The sequence below is a fragment of the Tamandua tetradactyla genome, chromosome 6 (assembly GCF_023851605.1).
Source record: "Tamandua tetradactyla isolate mTamTet1 chromosome 6, mTamTet1.pri, whole genome shotgun sequence".
In the NCBI taxonomy this organism is placed as follows: Eukaryota; Metazoa; Chordata; class Mammalia; order Pilosa; family Myrmecophagidae; genus Tamandua; species Tamandua tetradactyla.
The window spans coordinates 76,491,452-76,500,392 of record NC_135332.1 but is presented as its reverse complement, the minus strand read 5'-3'; the positions used below and the strand labels follow the sequence as shown (position 1 = coordinate 76,500,392).

General features: G+C 52.0%; 1 protein-coding gene across 8 annotated transcripts in view; it reads right to left on the bottom strand.

Annotated features, from left to right (window-relative positions):
• Window positions 1-8,941, bottom strand: part of LOC143688429 (uncharacterized) — a 98,927-nt gene that overhangs the window by 67,508 nt on the left and 22,478 nt on the right. The window lies entirely within an intron of this gene.

Sequence of the window (8,941 nt, the reverse complement as noted above, 5' to 3'; positions counted from 1 at the left end):
CTCCCCCCCTCCTGAAAGCTGCCCAGTCTCTCCACATGAATGACCTGTAGTGCAGGGTTCAGTGAGACGTCTCCCTGCAGCCACAGCCTGGGGCTTCGCACCCTTCTTCTCCTAGTCTGGCCGGCATTCACCCTGCTCTGCTCTGGCCAGTGTCAGCTGACTTCCCCTTAAACACACATGCTCTTGCTATCACTCACTCTTGAAACTTGGGCTGCTCACATGGCTAACAGGCCTTAGTTTAATCACATCAGCTAGTGGACTAAAATGAGCACCCAAGAACCCAGTCACCGACACTCATTCTGGCTATAGTGCCTCTGGGAGTGGATGCAGAGTCCTGGCACTGTGCTGGAACAGGGACCGCATGGAGGTGGATGGCACTGAGTCGGCCCAACAGAGACTGAGTGGACAGCACCACATCTTCCCAATGGGGACTGCGCAGAGGTGGACACTGCTGCATTCCTGACTTAGATCTGAAATCCTGAGGTTTACTGGCTCTGCCCTCCTCCCCAGGACACTGCTATGATATCAAAGAAACCTGATGTTCATGCAGTAAATGCTGGGACCTGAGCTTCAGAAAATGCAAGATGGCTTTTCTGAAACACTGACCACAGGCCCACTAGGTAGAAACTCACCTCTGCTGATCTTAGAATACTATAATGTTTGATTAAACTCTAGCCATAAAACTGTCTAAAAATAAAAAGGCCTACAAGTGAAAGCTCCACATAACATTTCTCATGCAGCAGTGATTAAAGAGATGATTGGAAAGGATTTTGAAAAGATGCTTTATAAAGAAAGGCCTGAGTCCTTTACAACAGTTTTCCTTAAAACAAGTTATTGGAAAATTACCTTTCAAATTAAATTTTTTCAAAGGACTCTAGAAAATACAATTCACTCTAGAGAACAAAGATGATGTTGTGTGCTGTGACTACTTCTCCAGTAATGTTGACTATGGATATAAATCTGTGTTCCATATAGAATACTATCAAATCAACATAATGATCTTGCTGTAGAAGTATTAGCTGAAACGGCTGTTCCTGTCCTGGATTTGTTTGGTTATGCTGGACTCACAGGTTGTGCTGCCCAGAACTGCCTCCAGGAACTAAGAAGGATGCCCCAGGAACGCTGAATCACACTGATCCATCAGAGAACACAGCAGTGCGCTGAGATGCTGCCACCGTGGAGCACGAAAAATCCAAACAACAAACTCCGCCCCATGGACCTCCAGCCCTCGAACTTGATCTAAGTTTTGGGAGCACAGGCCCTGAGTGGGCATCGTCCCTGGTAACCACCATCCACAGTTGTTCCTGCAGACACATTCACACAGCAGACTGGAGGTGCCAATAGTAGGCCCCCATTCCTGCAGCTCTGAAACAGGGCTCCGGTGCTGGGTCTGTGGGACAGCTCCCTGCGGACAGTGCCCCAGTGGACCCTCCATCAGCCCCAGTGCAGGGGTGGGCACCAGGTGGTTGTGCTGTCTGTGAGATGTGCATGGCAGTGATGGCTCCCTGGCGCCATAATTCATGAGCTCCCCACAGGTGTGGGATGAGACATGGACACCCAAAGAGATGGCTGCAGAGAGGCGGAAGCTGAGAACGGCCAGCGCAGTCCAGCCCTGCCATCTGCCATCTGCCATGCTGTTTTGGATGGAACTGGCATGGTGGCGTGGAATGGCCAGGGTCCCTGTGCTCCCATGGCCTGGCCTTCAGCATCCTTCCCCATCACACGGAAGTGCTCATGTAGGTGCTGCATCAGGCAAGTTCGCTCTGAGGCCCCAGGCCACCCCCAGCTGGAGCAAATGGGGGGCACTGGAGAAGGGGGTGTGGCACTGGCAAGAGGAAAGCCAGGATGGAGGTTGGTTTTCACGGACCAGCTGGGGCTGCGACCCGGCAATGTGCATCCTCACAGCTCTGCGAAGCTGACGCCGCAGCTGGCACCTAGCTGGTGAAATGAAGGTCCAGCACGGCTGGTGACTCCCAGACCCAACGGCCAGCACACCCTCTGCAGCACCAACTCAAGGGAAGGTGCCTCATTGGTGCTGGGGGTGAGGGCAGAGGCCACACGGGGTCTTTCTAAAGGGACACAAGTGAGCCTGGCCCCAGCTGCACATGCAAGCACCAAAGCAGAGTCAGATCCAACACCTTTACCCAACCAGGATCGTTCCAAAGATGCAAACCCACCGTGAGGATTTTGTGTGGGTTTCAGGGTAGGGAGGATGGATAGATGTAGGAAAGGAGGGTCATTAACAGACACTAACCAAAAGAACCAAGAGATGGGACGGGGCTGTTTCTGGGTTTCCACTACATATCACCCCAGGCTTGCAGGAGGGAGGCTGGAATGAGCTGTCCTCAGTCTAGCCATCTACCTGCTGCTCCTCTCATGGACTCAGACCTGCTCTCCCTCAGAGCCCTTTCTGGTGTGCCTCAGGCCCTGGAGGAGGGAAACCTACTTGTGGCTGCGGAGAAGTGTCCCAACTCTGGGTCTGAAACAGCCTGCGTCAGCACAAGCAGGCCTGGGGGACCAAGGGTCAGCTGTCCCTGAGCCTGAGGGGTGAGGATGCAGTTCATGGAAAGCGCCGTTATGAGGGGCTGGTTATGTCAGCACCCAGGAGGCCCACCCCTCCTTGTCTCACATTGTCAACTACTCATGTAGAAGAACAACAGGCAATAAAGGTCCTTCCATCTCATGCCGAGGCTGTTCTGTGCCCCAGCCCTGAAAAGATGAACATGGGGATAACAGAGTGGTGAGGGCATGCAGGCACCATGTGCCTGGGGTTCCCCGAGGCCAGCCTGGCCTGTCCCACCAAGGAGGACTCCATGGAATGTTGTAAAAGAGAGCCCTGGCTCCTCCTCGGAGCACGCTGTCCAGGCATCTGGCTGCATCCTGCACCATCTGAACTTTTCCTTTGGCCTGGGCCCCCTCGATGGCCTTCACGAGGACACCACCCGGTACCCCCCGGCCAGCCTGCCCAGCCCCAGGCTGGCAGGAGGAACAGGCCCTCCCAGCACGTGCGGCTTCCAAGGCACAGCCTCAGGTTCTGAAGCTCAGCACAGGCAGAGGCCAGTACCCCCAGGACAGCTGCTCAGCACAGCCCCAGGATCCACTCAATCCCCACCACCCACAGGCTTAGGCCACCCTAAGGCACAGAGGGAGCAATTCAAAATCAAGGATAAACAGCTAAAAGATACAGAAAAAGGCATTAAGATTAGTGAACATCAAGCAGATGCTCAATGAGGAGTAGATCAAAACCTCTAGTTCCTGGAACAAGCCCCGGGACAGATGAGGGGAAAAAATCCAGAAACTTTCAGTATTCCATTTTGATAAAATTTTGATAAAATGGAATCATTATTTTTACACAAAGCCAGCAGTTGGAAACACTGGCTAATGTTTATAAAGTGAACTGAACTGCCTGGAAGAAAAATCCTTTAAATCTACAATTCAAAATTGTCATTATAATTAAATATATAATACAATGATTTATTTGTGTTCAGTGTCACAGGCCTACAGAGAAATAAACCAATTAGAGCAGTGTGTTAATAAAACAGATAATTAAAAAGTAAAAGACAAGCTAAAAACTCTGTTGTTTTCTAACCGAAGATTCCAAGCAAACAAGGATACTGTGGAGCGAACGCGTCCCAAGGACTGACCCTCCAGCACCCCTGACCTGCAGGCTTCAGGACAAAACGGTCTGGGGCAGGAGCTCAGATAGGAGAGGGGGTCCTGCCCACTGCAGAGAGGCTGTAGTGGGAGGAGGCTGCCACAGCAAGTGCGGCCTGGCTGAAGTCCAGACAGGAGGTCGCCCACCAGGCCCCAATTTAAAATGAAACCCTCAGAATCCAGGTAATCTCCCTCCCTCCCTGCTGCCCTTCCTCTATGCCTGTTGGTCCTCTCCCGTGGGACACCACCACCCTCCCCTGCCCCTGCTGACACCCTCCCCCGCCCCTGCTAACACCCTCCCCCGGGGCACCACTACCCCGTCCCTGTTGACCCCTCCCCCAGGACACCACCCTCCTCTGTCCCTGCTAACCTTCTATCCTGGGTGCTGCCCTCCCTACCACATTCCAGCTGCCCATTTCTTCCTAGGATCCAGCCCTGACGTATGGGGCCTGTCTCCTGACAGGCATGGCCTGCGCTTAGTATGTACATGTCAGCACCTGGCAACTGGTTTGAAAAGGCAGCCACCAGATACCCAAATCGCATCCAGAACAGGAACTGTCAGGCAGGACCGGGCAGCAGGTGAGTAGAGGATGGGCCAGGGGGAGACAGTGAGACTGGCACCACCGTCACTCCCTGTCACCCGAGCACAGCTGAGCACCCCAGCTGCCAGTTGCCAGTTGCCAGCACTCAAGGTATAAAGGACACCCATGGGAGTGCAGCAGCAGGCGGCACCCAGAGCCCAGATGGACACCCATCCAGGGGTGCTGCATCCTCTCAGGCAGAGCAGGAGCATCATGTTTAATTTCTGTACATTTTAATTACAGCCCACACAGTGCCAAATCTGACCTGTGCACTGCCATCACAGGGCTGCACGGAAGGAGGCACACCTGTACGTGTGCATCATAAGAGTGACCCATGCTGATTCTGTGGGGAAGGGCCTCCTGGGGGGCAAGGGACAACCTTCACTGGCCACAACCATGCACCCAAGGCTTCCCGAGGCATCCAGTTTCCAGGGTGGTACTGGTCTGTGATCTCCAGGACACTACTGGATGCCTGGCATTAGACAGAGCACCCGGGGCAAGGGACATGAAGACCCAAACCTTAGTGCCCTGCCAGGCATGGCCCCCAGGACCGCAGCCCCTGGAGCATACCATGGGACCCCCCATTACTCTGAGGACGGGCAAGGCCAGTGACCCGACAGCAAGGTGGCAGGAAAGATCTGCTGGACAAACGATGAATAAATGTCAGAATTTAGGAACAGCAAGTTTTGATGGTGAAAGCAGACCTGGAATAGTGAAGCCCTCTGCACTGCCTCCTTGGAAAGAGAGATGCCCCTAGCTCACGTCTGCTGAGCAGGCACCAGTAACCTGTGGGCACTGACCCACTCTACAAATCAAGATTTTTCTAAACACACACTAGTTCTAAACAATTCTTAATCACAAAAAACAAAGAGGCTGACATACAAAATATATCTAACTAAGGGGAGGTAGGTGGTCTGGGAGGACTGACCCCACAGCGGCTGCAGCCCATACCTGTCCGAGGGGCAGAAGCAGTTGGAGGGTCAGAACTCTGGCTCAAATTCCATCGGAGTCCCTGGAGGGCCTACCCCAGGTTATGAGTCCACAGGAACAGGTGGGGCCCGGAAATCCATAGGCCCAGCAAGGTCCCAAGTGCTGCTGGTCTGGGTAGCCACCACCCCTGAGTACCCGCCTCTGAGGACCTGCCCCCAAGGACCCAACCTCGGAGGACCCACCCCCAAGGACCCAGCCACGAGGACCCACCCCCTGAGGACCTGGACCCGAGGACTCACCCCCTGAGGACCCACTCCCTGGGGATACACCCTCAAGGAACTGCCCCCGAGGACCCACCCCCTGAGGACCCACTCCCTGGGGACCCACCCTCAAGGAACTGCCCCCGAAGACCCACCCTCTGAGGGCCCACCCACTGAGGACCCACCCCGGTGAGTCTGCCACCCGGAAGTCTCCTTGGCCCCTTTGTGACACTCCCCCTGCCACCCCACACCCTCCCCAGAAACCACCGATCTGCTTTCTGTTGCTAGGGAGCAGTCTGTCTTTTCGCGACTAGGACATGGAGTCCAAAGGACACATTGTTTTTCCCTGGCTGCTTCCATGCAGTGCATCATGCTGACATCCATCCATGCCCAGGTAGTATGGGTGCTCTTTCCTGTGTATTGCTGAGCATGTCCACAGCACAGATGTACCACAGCGTTTATCCATTCACTGCTGAGTATGATCTGAGTAGTTTGCCATGTTTAGCGATTACGATTGAAGCCAAACAATGAACGATGAACAGTTTTGTGCGTGTGGGCCTCATGTCTCTTAGGGAAATACCTGGGAGTGGAATGGCTGGGTCATGGGAGAGGCGTATTTTAACATTCCAAGAGGCTGCTGGATGCTTCTCTGGGTAGGGTTCCACTGTCCATTTCCACCTGTAGCCTGTGAGAGTACCAGTTCCCTTATATTTTTGCCCACACTTGGTGTGATCAGTCTTTTTTATTTTACAAATTTTGGAAACTCAGTGGTGTTTAGGGGGAAATTGCAGCCTTGACTGCACTTCCCAAATGACAAGTGAGGCCGAGCATCTCGCACACACGGTTTGCCACTCTGAATCCTCCTGGGTGAGGGTTCTGTGGGAGGTAGATTCAGGTGTCAACTTGGCCAGGTGAAGATCCCTAGTTATACTGCTGTGGACGTGAGCCGATGGCATGTGAACTTCATCTGTTCCTGATTACACCTGCAGTCGTCCAGGAGGCATGCCTGCTGCAATCAATGTCTGATTTAATTGGCTGGTGCTTAAATGAGAGAGCTCAACATAGTAAAGCCCAAGCACCTCAGCATACCTCATCTCAGCACTTGCAGCTCAGCCCAGGCCTTCGGAGATGCAGAAAGGAAAAACCTGAGGAAACTCGTTGGAACCTAGAGGCCTGGAGAAAAGGCCAGCAGAGATCGCCCTGTGTCTTCCCACGTAAGAAAGAACCTCCGTTGAAAGTAGCTGCCTTTCCTCTGGAAAATTAAAATAAATCCCCTTTTATTAAAAGCCAATCCATCCCTGGTGTGTTGCATTTGGCAGCTGGCAAATTAGAACAGGGCCCATTCAGACTTTGAACTATCTTTCTTTAACTGAGTGTTTGTCTTACTGGGTTCTGGCAGTTTGTTACTTATACAGTGTTTAGGTACAAGTCTCTTCTTCAACATGTTTGCAAATTTTTCTTCCCAGGTTGTGAATTGCTTACTTATTTTTACAAATGTCTTTTGAAGAGCAAATGGGCTCCATTTTGATGAACTCTAATTGAATTTGATCTTGAATTTTACACTAGTTGGTGCTTCAAGTGTAACATTTAAGGAATCTTTGTCAAACCCATGTTTTCAGGATGTAATGATGTAATGAGATATAATGTTTTCTTGAAGTTTTTCAGTTTTAGCTTACATTTAGGCCTATGGTCAACCTGAGTTCATTTTTTTAACATCTTTTGCTGTCAGGGCCGGCCGAGGTTCTGTTTCTGCCTATGGCCATGGAGCTGCTACAGCACCATTTATTGAGAACTTGGTCCCCTCCCCAGTGAACCTGCTCTGATGAGTTTCTCAAAAGTCCGTCTGTTTACAGGTTTGCTCCCAGCTCTTGGCGCTGTTCTCTGGCTGCTCACCTGGCCTGCACTGGCCTGGCACTGTCTCACTCAGCTGAGCTCTGTGGCACGTCGTAGTTGGGTAATGGAGGCCTCCAGTTTTGTACTTTCACAAAGTTGTTTGGGCTATTCTAGGTTGTTGATATTTCCTTATAAATTTCAGAACCAGTTTCTCAGTTTCCACAAATTTTCACAAGGAACCAAGTCAGACTTTGAATGGTTTTGCCTTGAATCTCTAGATCCACGTGGGGAGAGCCCATCCAAGGTGTGGACATGGCAGTGTGGGAGCTCACAGCCAGGAGTGTGCAGACTCCACTCCCCCACTTGGCACCCTACCCACGCTGTTGGGCAGCCCACCCACTGCCAGTCTCTGGCAGACAGCTGGAGAGCTCTCTTGCAGGAGCTCACACCTCTGCCTGAGAACTTGTGTAGGGGTTTGTGCCGGTTTGAAAGGGCTTACGTCCTCTAGAAAAGCCATTTTTCATCCTAATCAATCTTGTGGAAGCAACCACTTCTTCTAATCCTTATTCAGTACTATCAGTTGGAAATTTGATTAGGTTATGTCCAGATATGTGATTCACTCAATTCTGGGTTTTAAATTTCATTAGATGGAGATGCGTCTCCACCCATTCCATGTGGGACTTAATTAGTCTATAAAGAGGAGACATTTTGGAGAGAGTTCCTTTTGAGAATGAGGAGAGAGCCAAAGAACCACAACAGAAGGATGAGAGAACCACAGAGTCCATCAGCCAGCGACCTTTGGAGGTGAAAAAGGAAAACGCCTCATGGGAAGCTTCAATAAGCAAGAGGCCTGGAGAGAAAACCAGCAGATGCTGCCATGTTGGCCATGTGCCTCTCCAGCTGAGGGAGAAACCCTGAATGTACTGGCTGTGGTAGTTAGGTCCAGGTGTCAACTTGGCCAGGTGATGATGCCTAGCTTTGTTGCTGTGGACATGAGCCAATGGCATGTGAAGCTCATCTGTTGCTGATCAAATCTGCAGTTGGCAAGGAGGAGTGTCTGCTGCAATGAATGTTTCATTTAATTGGCTGGAAGCTTAAATAAGAGCACTCAATCCAAGCAGCTCAGCATACCTCATCTCAGCACTCACAGCTCAGCCCAGGCCTTTGGAGATGCAGAAAGGAATCACCCCAGGGAAAGCTGTTGGAACCCACTGGCCTGGAAAGAAGGCCAGCAGACATAACTGCCCCCCCTGCCACCGCCCGCCCCATGGCTACCTATGGAAGACAGAATCTCAGTCGAAAGTTAGCTGCCTTTCCTCTCAAGAACTATACCCTGCACTCCTTCCCTCTGCCCCAGCACCTGCACCCTAGCTCCTTCCCTCTGTCCCAGCACCTGAACCCAGTGTTCCTTCCCTCTGTCCTCAGTACCTGCACTCTCCCAGTCCAGGCTGCATGGAGCTGCATGGTGCACCAGGGCTTCAGCCCCAAACTCAGGGCGCCTTAGTAATGAAAAGCATCTCAAGACAAACAAGACTGACTGGCATTCCACCATGCTGCTACAGGGTCCTGAACAACCACAAGCACCCACAACTCAGGTCCGCCAGGCTGTCCAGGAGGCTCTGGCACAGGAGCAGATTTACAGGGCCCACAGCTCCTTCCCAGCTGTCTGCAGAGAGTGGGAGA